Source organism: Taudactylus pleione, unplaced genomic scaffold, assembly GCF_031769625.1.
Source record: "Taudactylus pleione unplaced genomic scaffold, aTauple2 ptg000690l, whole genome shotgun sequence".
Classification (NCBI taxonomy): domain Eukaryota; kingdom Metazoa; phylum Chordata; class Amphibia; order Anura; family Myobatrachidae; genus Taudactylus; species Taudactylus pleione.
Genome location: NW_028285092.1, coordinates 3,580,093 through 3,597,506, shown reverse-complemented (window position 1 = coordinate 3,597,506; position 17,414 = coordinate 3,580,093). Strand labels below are relative to the sequence as shown.

Sequence of the window (17,414 nt, the reverse complement as noted above, 5' to 3'; positions counted from 1 at the left end):
CTGTCTGAGGAAGCCACCGATTTCCATACATAGAGGTGGGGAAACACGTTACAAAGAAAGTCAGCCGCTACAAGTACCAGCTATACTGGATGAAAGTCAGCCATTATAGGTATCAGCTATATCAGGTGGTCCCCTATTTTTCACCTTTAATATCAGTGGTGGAGCTTTGAACCAAAGACGAATTAGACCTCCGATCTGGACTGCATTGTGGTGATCCTGGGAGCAGAGAGGCATGGAGTAAAAAGTCTATATTCCATGTTATTGGAAGGTCAGAAGCAGCGATTATATTACACCAATATGGTAATTATAATGTGAAAGGAGCATGCCTGAATAAGTGTTGGACTGACATTACTAACATATTAGCTGGACTTACTAATATATAGAGGCTGGACTTGCTTACTAACATTTATAAGTTGGATTGAGAGTATATATAGAAACGGGACTCACATAAGTAAAGCTGAAAAAGCTATACTAAATACATATTAACAAGAACTTTGGTGCAATAAATTGGTCTAATATTATGATTAATAAGCCAGAGACTTTTGAAGCGGTCTTATTTAATGTTGTTCATATTTATATGCATATAATTTATGTGAAATAAAATGTAAAATTTAAACATAATATTGTAGTGTGGTTATTGCAATAAATTGTTTTAAAACGATTATGGCATCTATTTGAGCAGCGCTTCTTGTATGTGCTACAGCCTTCCCCTCTCTTAGGGAGGTATTTACTAAAAATCGATTTGGACTGCGATCCATTATCACACCTTATCGCCGGAATGTTTTGCACCGCAAAACGCACATTTACAAAGAATCCAGTTTGCTTTAATTTTGTCATTCAATGGTGTAACTAGTAATGTTATGGCATGTGTGAGATCAGTCAAATTTGGTGTGTTTTGCAACTGAAATCGCAAATCTGTGTTACAACAGAACTTTCTGCACCAAAAATTGCATGTGAAATCGGAGCAAATCGGTAAAATACGCAAACAAATTGCTATTGGTCAGAATTTGCACATGCTACAGTGGCGTCACCATATTGTTATAAATACACCCAAAAACTGCAAAGAACACGTGCATTGATGGCATTTGTGTTGGTTGGAGTGTGCACAGTGTTTGGAGAGGAGTTTTGGCCAGATATTCTATTTGATTGTTGCTTGGTTGGATGTGTAAGTTGTCTTGTCTTACTGTAGTCTGATTAGTTTTTAAAGTCTGTATTTTTTTTTGTCCTGTGTCATTTTTTTTGTCTTGTAATTATTTGTGTCTGTGGTGTGCATGTGTGTGTGAGGTGGTGTTGGAGGCTTTTTTTATATTTTCTTTTATTTACCAATGTTCATTGTTTTGTGATGAAGGAGGAGAGTGGTAGCAGGAGGGCAGGGGAGATGGAGTCTGATTGGAGGAGGTTTCTGTTCAGCAGGCTTTGCTAGAGTCATACTTGGAGGAGGATAATGATGGCTCAGTGGTCAGGGGCAAGGCCAAGAGTGACCGCAATGTGCACTTTGTTTTGAAGAAAATGTGGCCCTTGGTAAAGGAGTGATGAGGCATTATGACCATTTTTTTGGTCACTACTCCTCAATAACAAGTGGTTGCAAGAAATAGTGGCAGAAAATTTTGCTGAAGCGCAGTGTAGATGTCTGTAAGAAGCACTTCAGCAACATTAAGTGGGGCATCAAAAACGAAATGGCCATAGAGGCCCAACGCCAGAGGCAGACTGGTGTCGGATCCCCCTTCTAGCAGGAGTGACTGGAATATGAAGAGCCATTGCGTTCCAACCCTCCAGAGGTGGTTCAGATTCTTCATGTCCATGACACAGATACCCCGCCCAAACAGAGTGAGTAATATCCTAATGATTCATTTTGTCATGTCATTTTATTGTGTTTATTGTGACATTTTTGTTATTATCAATGAAATTTAAACACAATCACCATAGTACTTAGCAAACAGTGGGACTGATTCATTATGGATCGCTATATGCTAATGATTTCAATTGCTATGTCGTCGCAGCACAACATAAGGATACCCACTTCCCCTTACTCACATCTGTAATACTTTGCAAGTCTGCAAAACCATCTGTATCATCTAGTACCATCAGAGCCTCACGCACATTTGCACAAGGTGAGACCTTACTCAGAAATTGCTAACCTCGTTGCACGCAGTGGGAGCTCAAGCTGCGTATGCCATCGCAGTAGGTAATTTATGCATGTCCCTGTAACAGCATTGAAATGCACTGACACGCCTGCATTTCTTCGACCATCCCCCCGTCAACACCCCCAAACACTCACTTCCTGTCAATCACTCTGTGACGGGTCTGCATGGTCTCTGCGATCACAGTGTGATCGCAGTGTGTCCTTCGCGCATATGCTCTGTGATGCATGCGCAGTAAACAACAATCAGCCATCTGCGTGCATAATCGCAGTTGCGAACCATAATGAATCAGGCCCAATGTCCATTGTTTTGTGCATACCTAGATATGTTGATTAGAAATTGTGGTTGTACCACAGCGCTCAAACCTGTGTGGAATGCTCTCTTTAAATAAAGTTATGCAGTCAGAATTTCTTCAGAAAGTGTTTCATTTTATTAAAATCTTAATTTTAACATGTGGTATAAAAATAGTAGAATTTAAAGTACTTGTAGTGTGTGCTCCCTATGTTGCAGCCGACTGTTGTTGTTATCGCTAGACACCACATATAACAGGACAAAAGCACTATATCTAATATGAAACAGAGGGAAGGGGTGAGTGTGTGGGAACGTGTTACAGACAGGGACAATTGTGGTTAGTGATGGGGTAAATGGGATTGGGGGAAAAAATGCAGATGTGTTGTTAATAGTCCCGGTTAGTAAATATAGATGTTTTGTCCAATTATTCTTCAGTGGTGAAATGACATTGGTTGCTCAATGGGGAGCTCCCTGTATTGGATGTCTCTGATTGCTTTGCCCATCAGCGGGATATTGTTGACGATGATGTGTCAGACCTCTTCAGACCTGTCGGTAATTACCATTCCTCGCTGGGCGGACGCCAGTCTCTCTGTACCGGGGTCTGCGGCGGCTTCCCACTGATGCTAATCCGGTGGTTTGTGGTAGTGTCTTCCTGCACTGCCTGTGTGTGTCGGGATCCTGGATGGTGACCCGAACTGGCTGTTTGCTGACGCTGCACCTGCGGCTTGATGCAGCTCGTCAGTCTTAGACCGTCTTCGTGTGCTGTCTTCCTCTCTATGGGGCCCATTTATCAAAGGGAATTTGAGGTAAATTCCCCGAAAACACCTGTTTTCGGGGTTTACCTCAAATACTAAGTATCCCCCGGATGTATGAAGGAGGAACCGCAGCAGGTATCTCCGATACTTGCTGCGATCCCTCCATTGCCGCCGGCAGCCGCCCTCCATTGCCGCCGGCAGCCGCCGCATTCCCGATATTGGCCCCAGCAGCTAACGCTATCTAAAGATAGCGTTAGCCGCTGTAGCCTATGGGGACTTACCGCATATCAGCCGGCGGAGGGATCTGCCAGATCCCTCCGCCGGCAATGGGCGCCGCTCATGTGCAGTCCACGGGAAAGCGCATGCGCAGAAGCCCCGACTGCCCTCCGGAGACATCGCAGGGACGGGCTCTTTTCGGAGCCCGTCTCCCTGCATGTCCCGGATAATACATCCGGCAGATAGGATCGCATTTTGCAATGCGATCAGGGGCGATACTGCATGCCCTGATCGCATTGCAAAATGCGATCATTAATAAATGGGCCCCTAAGTCTGGGGTCACAGCATTCAGCTCTACGGAGAGATATGCTGGATTCCTCGTGCTGGTTTGTAGATGTGGCATGAACCAACGCGTTTCGGCTCCGTATAGCCTTTTTCAAAGTGTGTGATCTAGTTTCATAGTGCTCTCCTTTAAATACCTCCAAAGTTTATTGTTTCCTTTATTTCATTGGTTTTCCCCATATGGAGGGTGTGATTTGAATTTATGGATGTGAATGGGATAGATAGTGAGGGTAACACAATAGGTATAGGGCAATCAGCAGGTAAATTTGATGGGTATTCTATTTTATAAAGATAATGTGGAGATGATACCTTACATTATGTATTAATTGTTTTACAAATTGTTCTGTGTATGTGGATAAATTGTTGCTTGTTTCAGGTGATATATATTGCTTTGTCCAAGGCAGTATTTAAATCTTTTGATAGATAATAAAGTGTGTGTTCATTGAATCTTTATTGTATATTTATTTGCTTAGTTTTGCATCCATGCTTGTGTTCTCTACTATGTGTTATGGTGTTTATTCCTAATTGATCTATGTATCTTTATGCTTAATGATAATTGTTTCATATTGTGTCTCTGTGTCAGGGTTATTCTTTGTATAGACTGGCAGACTGAATTCTTTTCTCAAATGTCAGTTTAGTTGGTGTTTTATTTTTGTTTTAAGGTGGAGGTTTAAAGTATATTTTGTATTTCTAGGTCTATGTTTAGACCATTAGGTTTCAGTGTGTCTAATGTCATTATCCATTTAATTTCTGCTTTACTTATTTTTTTATTATGATCTCCTCTCCAGTTAGATTTCATTTTTTCAATTGCTGTGAACATGAGTTTACTTGGATCTTGGTTATGTTGTTGCTTGAAATGTTGTGAGACGCTGTGCATCTCAAAACCATTTATGATGTTTCTTCTGTGTTCTCCGATTCTCTGGTTTAGATGTCTGATTGTCTTGCCCACATACTGTTTTTCGCAGGGGCTTTCTAGAATATAGATCACTCCTTTCCTGTCCCATGTTATAAATTGTTGTATCTGAAAGGTTTTTTTTGTTACATTGGAAGTGAATGTTGTTGTTGGTTTGGTTGTTTTGTTTCCATGGTGAGACAATTTTTGCATTTTCCACATCGGAAAAATCCTTTTGTTCTGCGTGAAGTGGTGATTGATGTCTGTTGGAGATTTTCTGGTTTGATGTGATTACGTACAAGTTGTTTCTTGATATCTGGGGCTTTTCCAAAAACTATTGATGGCCTTGTTGGAAGAATGGTTCTGAGTGTTTCATCTTTTAATAATATGTTCCAATATCTATTTAGGATTCTTTTTATTTTTGTTGAAGCTGTATTGTATTCCGTTATGAAGTAGACTGAATATGTCTTCTTATCTTCTGTCTCGTTCTTATCTTTGTATATAAGCTCTCTATATGAGTTCTTCTTTATATTTCTTTTCCAAGAGTTGTTCTTTAAGTGTTTCTGATTTTGATTTGAGTACTCATATCAACAATAACAAAAGAAATCTTACATTCACCACTCAGTACAGCAAAACAGCAGTCCAGTTTCTAGACCTGGAAAAATACATACAAGAAGGGACAATACGAACGAAAATCCACTATAAAAACATGGACGTGAACAGCCTCATCCTGGCAACAAGTGGACATCACCCACAATGGCTAGAAAATATCCCAAAGGGACAATTTACCCGCATCAGAAGGAATTGTACAACCACAGATAATTTTATACAACAATCAAAAATACTCAAAGAACAACTCTTGGAAAAGAAATACATTGATGTGAGAGGTGAATGTTGGCTATGAAGGTACGTGAGGGCTGACCAACACATTACAGTGGAGCAGCTCAAAGTCTTAATGAACCTGGGGGCCACCAGACATGTTTCTAAAATGATAGTTCAGCAAACCCACATGCCATTGATGCGAGAGGTGAACGTTGGCTATGGTGCATGAGGGCCGACCGACACGTTACAGTGGAGCAGCTCACCATCAAAATTAACCTGGGGGCCACCAGACTGATTGTCTTCCCTGAGGAGGATGGGATTTTCCAGCAAGACAACACAACATGTCACATGGCTAGAAATAGCCAACAGTGGTTGGGCGAGCATAAGCAAGACTTCCAAGTACTTCACTGGCCCTGTAATTCCCCGGACTTGAACCCAATTGAGCATCTGTGAGACCATCTAGATCATTGTGTTCGCTCTATGGATACTCCACCATGCACCCTCCAGCAGCTGTGGGATGCACTGCAGTCAGCATGGCTCCAGATACCTGTGCAAACCTACCAGAACCTTATTGAGTCACTCCCTGCCCATCTAGCTGCTGTCCGTGCTGCACACGGCAGTTACTCTGGCTATTAGCTGGTGGTTATAATAATGTGACTCGACTGTGTAATATCACAATATAACATTACAGCCAAAAGTATTAGGGGAAGAAAAAAAGCTGTCCGCCCAGCCTTAAAACAGGATGATGAACAACCAGGTAAATACATTTTCAAGATTGTGCTTTGGTAAATAACAAAAGTCATTGTTGGCTTGCAATTTACACATGCATCATTTATTTAAGGTCCATCTTCAGCATGCCAATCTGCCAGAGAGCCACCACCGACGCCGCCTTCTCTTAGGAGTAGGGAGAAACAACAGTCCCAAATTCCACCCACACCAGACATATCCCCTTGTGCAGCCATTTGGTGAGTATCTGTAAAGAAAAAAGCCAAGCATTATACTTTAGAATTTCAGGCAAATGTCTTGTTAAGTACTTGTTAAAAAGCAAACTTAGGGTTTTGTGTCTTGAATTGATGTAAAAAGTATCGAAGAAGCACAGTAAAGAAGTTTAACACAGAAATTTGCTGCATGTACTGCAAAAATTACAAACACTTCAAGAAAAATGTTTGTGTTCAGCTGTATGCTTGTTATGCTGTACTCCACAAATGATAATATTTTAGAATTTGTAAAAAAACATCATAGATCAACCAGTTTACCTTTCAATCACTAAATGAAACATCTGCATATTGGAATGGCAAGATGATTTCAGTTTTTTAGGATGGGCCTGCCTGATTGGAAAACTTTGCTTTTGCTTTTCTGCTGTGTGTACACTTGTTTTTTAGCACTCATACTTACCTATTGTTCTCTTTATATCCACACACTGAAGATCCTCAGTCCCCAACCTTACACTTGGTCATTATGAGGAAAGACAAGAAGATGGAATGTTCACGTTTCCAGTCACACCACAACGGCCGCAAACACCAAGCCCACCCAGTCCTGACTAACAAGAGCCAGCAACAAATCCGGGTGCTGATCCTGCCTCTGCTTTTCTATCCTCCATGGCAGCATTCCATGACCGTCATGTGGCATTAATGGACACACAAATGAGACACTTGTCACAAATTACCAGGCATTTGCGTAAGCATGACTACAGGCTTTCTGCCATAAATGCTAGTTTTTTAGCCTAAATGAGAATGTAAGAAGGCTTTATAACAATTTATCTGGTAATTTTGCAATGTTGAGCAGAATACTAAAGGCACAAACTAATGCTAACAATAGTTTTAATGAATGTTTTCTATGTATGTTCCAAACAAGTGCAATGTTTGAGCCAAGTCTATTTTTGTAACAAGACGACTTTCACAAAAAGCCAGGTGTTGACAGAATAAAAAATGTTAACTAAATGTTCATTGTTTCATCACTTTTCTATTAGGCTACAAAACCTGTTATCATGTACTACATGTACTGGTTTGTATTTTCTATATAACACACATTAAAATAATGGGGAAATGATTAGGAATAGTTTTTATGTCAAAAATTTGTTAAAACACTGATATCTTCTTGAAAGAGTGTGTGTGCTAAATATAGTCACATACTGCACCTCAAAGTGACGTTTTTAATGATGTAACTAATTAGCATGCCAATTATATGCTGCAGAAACAGAGGCATCCTAAGGCCAGTTTCACATTTGCCGGTTTTGGCCGGCCAGGCAAGAACCGGGTGTAGCAGGCCGGGGTTTTACAGGCACTGTGTGCCTTTAACAAGCAGTGGCTTTGAGACGCTTTTTATGTTTTTTTTGTTTTGGCAACCAATTGGGCATGCGCAGCAGCACCTGCTGCTGCATAAGCCCGGGCGGCAGAAGCCAGTGTGTGTGAAAGGAAACATTGTTTCCTTCACACTACTGGCGTGCAGGGACAGCACGGCACCGTCCTGCACAGTAGATATTTCCGGCTGTTGGACGGCAACCGTGCTGTAGCTGTGCCGTCTGAATGGACCCGCTGATTAACTGCATTTACTAGATTTTCACTCCCGGCTAAAAACCAGCTGGCTTTTTGCCACCCGGCCAAAAACAGCAAATGTGAAATAGCCCTAATAGTGTGGTTTTCTGAGATGTTTAAAATGAAATACATTGTATGCTGATGTTTTTTTTATTTAAAGTGACAGAGGATAGTAATGTTTTATTCATCAAGGGACATTGACCTTACTTAATAATCGCTTTTAGTTTACTACAGGTACAAATGCAAATGTTAAACACTCTTTCAGAAAAGGCAACAGGACACATTACAGGAGTTGCTACAAGCTTTGCACATTTATTTAATATACTAGATAAGTAGTTCACCACAGGTGAGGTAATACATTCATTTAGAGGGAAAACAAGACACACACATAATTTAAAATTTGCTGCAATGGGCAAATTGTGGTTGATGCACATTAATTCATTATATTTTATAAAAAAATATTTGTATTGAAAGTAAAAATAACAATGTTGTGTAATATACTTATACATAAACAGTTGGCAAACACCAAAGCCCTAACCTGTGTGGCAGTATGAAGGCAAATTGCATTACTGACACAGGTGTTCTGTGTGGAGCAAGAGAGTTCCGCCCAGACAGGGGAGAAAAGCCAGGTGTCGCCATGCCTAATTGCTGTAGTGAAACAGGGTCAGTTTGCAAGACTGCAGTCGGAATAAAGGAGGGACTGGGCTGCACATCCTAATATTAAACATGATAATAGGTGCTACCATGCTGAGACCTGTAGTTATAGAACAAAAAAAGGGGGAGGAGCAGGTCCACACTATAAGCACCAAGAAATCTAATGATCAAAGAATTTATAGCAAACTGCAATAATTAACATGGTTTTAAATGTAAGGTTTCTTAGTACGTTTGGCCAAAGATGTTTGCCCACCTGCCACATCACTGGGTCAATAACATCTCTAACAATGACACACTTACCTATCATAGGGCCTATTAGATGTGTCCATGCATTACAGTATGACGTGGCAGGTGGGCAAACATCTTTGGCCAAACATGTACTAAGAAACCTTACTTTTAAAACCATGTTAATTATTGCAGTTTACTATGGATTCTTTGATCATTAGATTTCTTAGTGTTTATAGTATGCACCTGCTCCTCCCCCTTTCTTTTTTGCTGTAAGACTGCAGTCAGGACAGGGTGGGTCCTGTGTATCCAGTCCAGGTGGGACTGCAGAGTCTTGCAGACTGACTCTCTCTGACTACAGCAGTTTGGTATAATGACATCTGGCTTTTCTCCCGTTTGGGCGGAAATCTCCTGCTCCACACAGAACACCTGTGTCAGTAATGCAATTTGGCTTCATACAGCCACACCTGCCTTTCTGTGGTCGCAGAGACACCAGATGAAACCAGTAGCCCTACCTGCTGACTGTGCATTGCATAATGTGATGGGGTAGGTTAATTAAGGCACATGTTCCCATCATCATCATCATCTGTTTCGGTTAGCTGTGTTGGACTGTCAACTCAAATATCGGGCTCTTCCCTTTGGACTGCTTCTCATGTATTCACTAAAATCATCATGGTCATAATGGCCTACCCACCTAAGGGAGTGACAGTAATCCCATAACTACATGAGCCCCTGTTCAAGGCTCATTCTCAAAATGCGCTGAGAACCCAGCTGCAATTAGCAGTGCCAGTTTTGGTTTCTCATGGTTGGATTCACAATCATGCAAAGTCCAATCCTCCAATCTTTTCCTTACCCTGGACAAGAATATGTATCTTCACTCAATTGTGCTTTCTTCTCTGGCTCAAACCTAGGTAACCATTCTTTTCTTGTATGAGACTTAGGGACATAATGGTGCCATATTCAAAGCTCTCCAGTTTGCCTGGTTCCATTCTTGTTAATTCCAGAAGGAATTTCCCTAAAATGAAACTAATCTCATCTGCACCTTTCTTAACAGATAAGATTATCTTCAAAAAATTGTCTGTGTCTTGGTTGCCGACTATATGAACAAGGCGTATCAGTTTATATCTGATCAGATAACAGTACAGCTGTAGCTAATCTGAATCAACAAGGGGTTACCAAGAGCTTCCAGACTATGAGGGAGATCTCCTGGATCATGACTTGAGCAGAGAAAGATGTACTTGCCATTGCAGCAGTGTTTATCTCATGAGTTCAGAACTGGGAAGTGGACTATGGGCCTGATTCAGACGCGCTCGTGAGCGCTCGCAAGTGGGTCGATGTTGGCCCAGTGCGCATGCCGTCGCTCCGGGTCTCGCTACAAAGGGGGCGTGCTGTCGATGGTGAGTGACAGCATGCCCCCTTTGGTGGGCATGCCAGGGGCGTGGCTGCCCAGACGGAGGCATTCCCATGGGAACGCCTACCATTTGGGGCCGGCCCCATTGACATCACAAGTGATGTCAGTGGGAGTGCTTTCGGCTCTGATAGAGCCGAAAGCACTCCAGGGCTTGCGGCAACGAGACCCTACCACAAGGGTCTCGTCGCAAGCCCAATGGTCGCAATGGTCTTGACCATTGCGACCATATTTTTGGCTGCTCGCTATAGCTGTGGGTGGTCACCCACAGCTATGCGAGCGGCCAGGAGGCCGCTCAAAAAAGACAGAGGGACGGCCCTGATTCAGAACGAGCGCTCTGTCAGAGCATCCGGCTCTGAATCAGGTCCTATGTGAGCAAGCATCACCTTTACTCAAGAGATGTTTCAACTTTTAGTAGATAGGTGGGTCTTGTCAGATGTCAGCATCTTGGTACAACCGGAAGGTCACATAGTACTGCCCATGCATGGGTATCCTGAAATATTATTCATCAATGGCATTGTTGCTCTTTGGATATTTCACTTTCTGTATATGTTCCCTAACTTTACCAATGCTACCAAGAATTGTGAAACCCATGAGAAAGAGTGTGGATCATTCTGGTGGCCACAGATTGACTGAAAAAAGGTTGCTATTCCAATCATCACTTTCCTGGCAGCTCCTCTGTTCTGTCTTCTATTGCATCCTGATCTGATATCTCAAGCACCCTTCCGCATCTAAGATTACATTAACTGGTTTTAACGGGGTGGCTATTGAAGCTACAATTTTGAAGGCCAAGTGTCTTTCTGATTCTGTTATTCAGTCTATGCTGATGGCCAGAAAACATACTTCTGCTAGATGCTGTTATAGTGTATGGAGGATCTATGTCTCCTGGTATGAAAACAATGGGCTTCCAAATTCAACATTTCATATGATCTCAAAACTGGATGCAGGTTTGAGATTAAGATCCTTAAAGGTTTCCTGCGCTAACTGTTTTTTTCAGAGATGTCCAGTTTTGCTTCTGGATATTGAGACTTTTCAAAGAGGGTTCTACGACTATAGCCTCCTTTTCGTGCCTCCTGTTGTGTTCTGGGACCTAAATTTAACATTTATGGCCTTGCAAACATGTCCTTTTGAGCCCTTGCAGTATATACAACTTAAATATTTCACATCTAAGATAGTTTTCCTTTTGGCAATTGCTTCAGTCAGAAGAGTTTCTGTGCTAGGGGCCTTATCATGTCATCTGCAGTTTGTGTTGTTCCATGATGACTGGGCAGTACTTTGGACTAAACCTGCTTTCTAACTGAAGGTGGTTTCATAGTTCCACATGAACCAACAGATTGTAGTGCCAATCATTGACTGGCAAGGTGAAAGCTCTTATGATGTTTCTCTTCAACTCTTAGAATGTTTTTCATGCTTTGCTTGTTGTTACCTGTATGTCTAATGAAAAAAAAAAGTCTTGTGTCACTCATATTTATTTTTGTTTTGTATGGCTCTCATGAGTAAGGCTGGCCTGCAAACCACTGTCATGTGGATTAGGGCTGTTTCTGTCAAGCTTATACAACAGCAGAGGTATTTTGTCCAGACTAGTTTACAGTTCATTCAACATGAACAGTGGAGGCTCCCTGGGAGGCTAGACATGATGCCTTCGCTGAACATCATTACAGGGCTGCCGCTTGCTCATCCATGCCCACATTTATTAAATTCTATTGGTTTTACACTTTTGCAGCTCCATGGCGACCCGTAACGCCCTCCCAATGCTCTTACTTGTTATTTCTGTCTTTCCTTTTTGTAAATTGCTTTAGTTTCAAAAACTGATTCAATTGTATATTTTTTATCTCATGTATTCTATCTTTTAAACATATCTATATAATAATTCTGTAAGGTCTGTCCCATCTCCAACATGCATGCACAGTAGGCTCCCACTGCTAGGGAGCTAGAACAACCCTAGCCTTGCAGGTAAACCTCCGGTAATGGGCTAAGTGTGGGAGAGGGGGTTGCATTATTGTACAGAGCGGAAGAGAAGGGGGTGAAGCTGAGAGTATAGACAGATTGGGGGTGAGGCAGAGCAGGGGGCAGTGCTGGGGGCAGACTGAGGTGACCCGTCTTATGCTGGGCCCCTTTACTGGTTGTAAATGTAATAATGTAATCATTTTCATTTATTCCACTCTTGGACACAGGGCCTAATTTAGATATGCCAATATTTATGCAGTTTGAGGCGATTGATAGCCATTGTGCATGAAAGCTGCACTGCACACATGCAGCGATTGTTTTGCAATCACACATGCACAGAGAATTCACTTGCAAAGTGAGTAACAGGTAGTCAGCATTTGAGGGTGGTAACAGTAAGTGGTTAGAAAAATGCAGACATGTCAGACTGTAAACAGTAAACACAACATTGTTTTCAAGGCATGCATAAAGTAGCCACTGCTTCCTTGCTCACAGTAGGAGAGCTCTCTGTGTGTCTGGAGACACATTGTGTCTGCAGCACCTTAGACTTACTCAGAAGGTTGATGGCCACTGGATCTGCTTTCGATGTTTCCGGTTTTATGCGTGAGCGGTGAATGTGAGATGCTTTCACTGGGTGTCTCTTAGCCCTGGACGGCTAGTGAGTCATTAGCATATTTTCACAATTGTGTTCCATGAGAAATCACAACTGCATTGGCATTTGCATGTGGATCTGAATCAAGCCCACAGTCTGTTGCTGGTAATTAAAGATGCCTGTGTCTGTTGCTTCTAGAAGGTACATTTTGTTTGCAGTCTGCCTCTGATCTAGGCCTGTAACTTCTACTTTGTTGGTCTGTTGCCTGCTTCTGTACCATAGTTGTATATAGGTTCCTGCTTATTCTACCTGCATGTATCCAGATTTAGTTTTTGTGCTCTCCAGCCTGAACCCTAAAAGAATGACCAGCCATACTAAAATGCTTCCTACTGCAGAGCATTTGGTCTCAGTTTCGTTTCAGCAATGCAACAATGTACTTTTCAGGCCTGCTCCTTTAAATTGTGAAGAGCCTTTATATAAGACCCTGCAGTTAGATGGCAATTTTATGCTCTCAGTTAGCACAATTGCTTAGTCTAATGCCTGACCTGCTAAAATACCTTGCACCTCTCACCCATACATGCCTACCCTCCCGGAAGTCGCGGGAGGCTCCCGATTTTACGGGTATCCCCCGCACCCTTGGAAGGGTTGGCACTTCTCCTGCATTCTGCCCACTTTCTAGTGAAGTGGGCAGAATAAGGAGAATTTTCTTGTGGACCGGCGAGTCTGCGAGTAGGGAGTGTGGCCTAATGACACGATTGTATGAGAATTGCGTCATTTGGCCCTGCCCCCTTATTTAAATATGTGCATTTCAAGGAAAATTGCCATGAAGGGGCGGGACATAACGACACAATCCGTCCGTCTCCCTCCCCCAGCACCTCCTACCTGCTTCTCCTCCCCGGGCTTCACCGGGGAGGAGAAGTCAAATGTCGACAAGTATGCTCTTACCTCAGTCAAAAACACATTGTATGCTGCATCTAGCGCATCAAATTTGTTTATCCCTGGTGGTTGCTGGGTAGGAAAAGGCCAAGACTTGTGGACTGTGGTTGCCAGTAAAGAAACTTTTGTGGGGCTTTCTAGCCCCCTCTGGATTCTGCTCACTGGACTAAGCATTTTAGTATTTACAGGTCCAGACATGTCAGCAGCCTTTGTCCTCACTTATCAGAGGATAAGCACAGTTGCAGAAGAAATAAATTACTGTGTCTGTACATTGCTAGTGCAGAACACTAGTGCGATATCCATAACATACTGTAGGTCAACTCAAATTATAGAATCGCATCTTACTCCCAGGGTTAAGTCTCCTTGTCTTTTACCAAATCTGAGCTTTGAGTGGAATCGGATGGTGATTAAAGGATCGCTTTTTGGCACTGGAACGCAGCCGGTCTTAGAGGAGTATGACTCATGAATGGTAAGGCGTAGGTCATGGTATACAGTGGATACACGTAGGGCGAGAAACAGCTGTGGAGACTCTGGCGGAACTCAGAGGACCGGGGTTGGCAGGAAAACCAGCAGGTAGTGGGTTCAGAAGGTGTGCTAGCAACTAGGAGCTGGACTAATACAAGGCAGAGTGGTGAATACACTGGAACACACTGGACCTGCGGCATGTAAGGAGCAATAGAAGCACAGAGAACTAGCTCACAGCATACGCTGTGATAGATGTTGCACTGGCAACTAAAGGACCTCCTGACAGCCCTTTAGTACCAACAGGGAGTGCAGGATTGGCTGCTAGAACTTCCAGGCCGAGTCGCGAGTGGATTGGCCCAACCAGTCACCTGACCAGGATCCAAGATGGCCACGCCCCAGCAGTCTACAGCACGGAAGCGCTGCCAGTCTCACCCCCTCTTGCCTGCCTCCAGATGGAAGACCTCAGTCTCCGGAGCCTCACTGTGGCCAGCGCCGCTCTCCAGGACCCCGCACCTCTGCCAGAAGCCCCGCGCCAGAGCGCCTGGAGAGGTAAGGACTGCGACCTCGGCAGCCTCTCAGCCCTGATCGTGACAGCCAGTGTCTGTTGCCACTATCCAGGTTCCTACTTCCATCAGCCTCCTCCTAGTCTCCTCTCCAGCAGATCTGCTTAAGAGTGCCTCAGAGGACTGCTGCCTTGCCAAAGGTTCGAGAGGCACTTGCCATCTTGTCAGATGTCCAGGAAGTGCCCATCTCCTTGCCAGAGGGTTGAGAGGAACTTGCCATCTTACCAAAGGTCCAAGAAGCATCTGCTATGTTGCCCATAATCCAAGAGGGATCCATCTCCTGTTCTGAGATCCTGCAAGCCCTCACCTCAATTAAAGAAGTAACAGAGGGCCTGTTTCAGCAAGGATAGTAATTGTGATCGTGGCTGTGTAATCGCATGCAGTTCTGCTGCGAAAAAAATGCTAATGTTTGCAACCACTCAGCCAGCATATAGACGCTCACAATCGCTTTCTCACATCCGTAATACCTCGGAGTCCATTGTATACATTGGTAACATCAAGTAACATTGGCCCCTCATGCAGAATTACAGCAGCTCTGACCTGTTTCAGAAATTGCAAGTCTCGTCGAACACAGTGAGTACTCAAGCTGCACATGCTGTCACGGTGGCTAATTTATGCACGTCCAGGAAACAGCATTCAAACAGACAGGCACTTCTGCGTTTCTCCGACCACTCCCCCGTCACCACCCCCAAATGCTGATGTCCCATCCCTCACTCTCCAATGGCTATCCTGCGCATGTGCACTGCAGTGCATACACATTTGCAGCATGTACCATTGGCCGATCTGTGTATGCGGTTGCATTTGCGATCCATGCTGAATCAGGCCCAGGGCTGTTCAGTACCCAATCCAGACTTCCTGCTGTGTGCTCCAATTGTGGGCCTTACCAAAAGTCTGCCTCACGAGAACACAAAATTTGTTAGACCAAGACTATGAATTTCCTCTTTATTTTGATGTTCCCTAAGGCATCTAGGATCCGCCTTCTGAAGGGCGGCATTATCTATCTTGTACATCTTGGTCTGTGCATTACTGTGGTTCACTAATGGGGCTGCTGCCTGGACTCAGCTCTTTATTAGGACTTACATGCAGGTGTTAACCACTGCCTCATCAGATACACCTATTCATCAGGTCTTTTATTCCACTCTTGGACACAATTTGTTGTTGGTGATTGAGGTGCCCTGTGTCTGTTGCTGCCAGTAGGTCTAGTTCATTTGTTTTGAGCCTGCCCCTGATCTATGCCTGTTCTTGGACAATGTTTGTCTGCTACTCATGTTTGCATATAGGGCCTGAGTCAGAACTGCACACTAATGACACAGCACCTGCGAATTTGTCAACAGCTACTGTGCAAAAATATACAAATATTGTAGACACAATATTTGTATACTGCATGTTTTGAGATGTCTACCTGAGGCTTTGCAAATCCAAGCACCTGCGTACAAAGATGCAGCATCAGACACTTTGATTCTCGGCCATCTGAGTAACCCTATGGTCATGTAGAATGGCTGCTGGAACTTAGGGCCTGATTCCTACCCGGTCACAAGTGCTGAGTGCTCGCAACCGAGTCGATGGTGGCCTAGAGCGCATGCGCACGACAGAGCCGGCTCCGTCGTGCACATGCGCGAGACCCGGATAGCGATGGGCAATCCGTTGTGTTGGGTCTCGTACCAAAGGGGGCGTGCTGTCGATGTTGAGTGACAGCACGCCCCCTTTGGTGGGCGGGCCGGGGGGTGGCCGCCCAGACGGAGGCGTTCCCATGAGAACGCCTATCATTTGGGGGCGGCCCCGCTGACATCACAAGTGATGTCAGTAGGAGAGCTTTCGGCTCTCTGGGGCTTGCGGCCACAAGACCCTACCACAAGGGTCTCGTCGCAAGCCCGATGGTCATCCTGGTCATCCTGGCCACTCGCATTAGCTGTGGGTGGCAATCCACAGCAATGCGAGCGGCCAGGAAGCCGCTCCATAAGAATAAAAAGACGCCCTGATTCAGAGCGAGCGATCTGTCAGAGCGTCCGGCTCTGAATCAGGGCCTTAGACACCAGAGATATTTTCTTGCCTACAGGATCACAGACACATTTTTACACGTGTGGCTTGTTCACCATTATTTAGGAATGGTTGCATTGTCGCTATAGCAAGGAAGTTTCCTTTCGAGAAACGTTGAAAGCAGTATTTTTAGATAAGCCTATGATCATTAATTAAAAATGTGCCTTTATATATATATATAAAATATATATATATAGATATATATATATGTACTGTACTTGCACTCACACATGCACACAACCTGTTGCACCAAATCAAAAAAATATCTTAACCCCCCCCACACACACACACACAACCTGAAAATATAATGGGCCTGACTTACATTAGATAAATGCTCTGACAATATGGCTTGTGTTTGGAGGTCACATTGTTTAAGTTATATTGGCCCCAAATATATAAAAAGTTACAGTCAGTAATCCATTGTTGGGCTTTACAGTGGCAACTTTCCTTCTTAAAGGTTTTCTCCTCCTGTCACAGAAATGGTATTGAGTAAAATTTAGAGGAATGCTTTACATACATCTATATGGCTGTACTTAAGTTTCCGATACTTAAGGCTAGGTTAGGTTAGGAGTGTGAGGGGGAGTGTGGGGTGGGGGA

At 43.6% G+C, this 17,414-nt stretch overlaps 1 protein-coding gene across 1 annotated transcript in view; it reads left to right on the top strand.

Annotated features, from left to right (window-relative positions):
* Positions 1-17,414, top strand: part of ANKRD44 (ankyrin repeat domain 44) — a 1,197,127-nt gene that overhangs the window by 876,989 nt on the left and 302,724 nt on the right. The gene's annotated exons all lie outside the window — the stretch shown is intronic.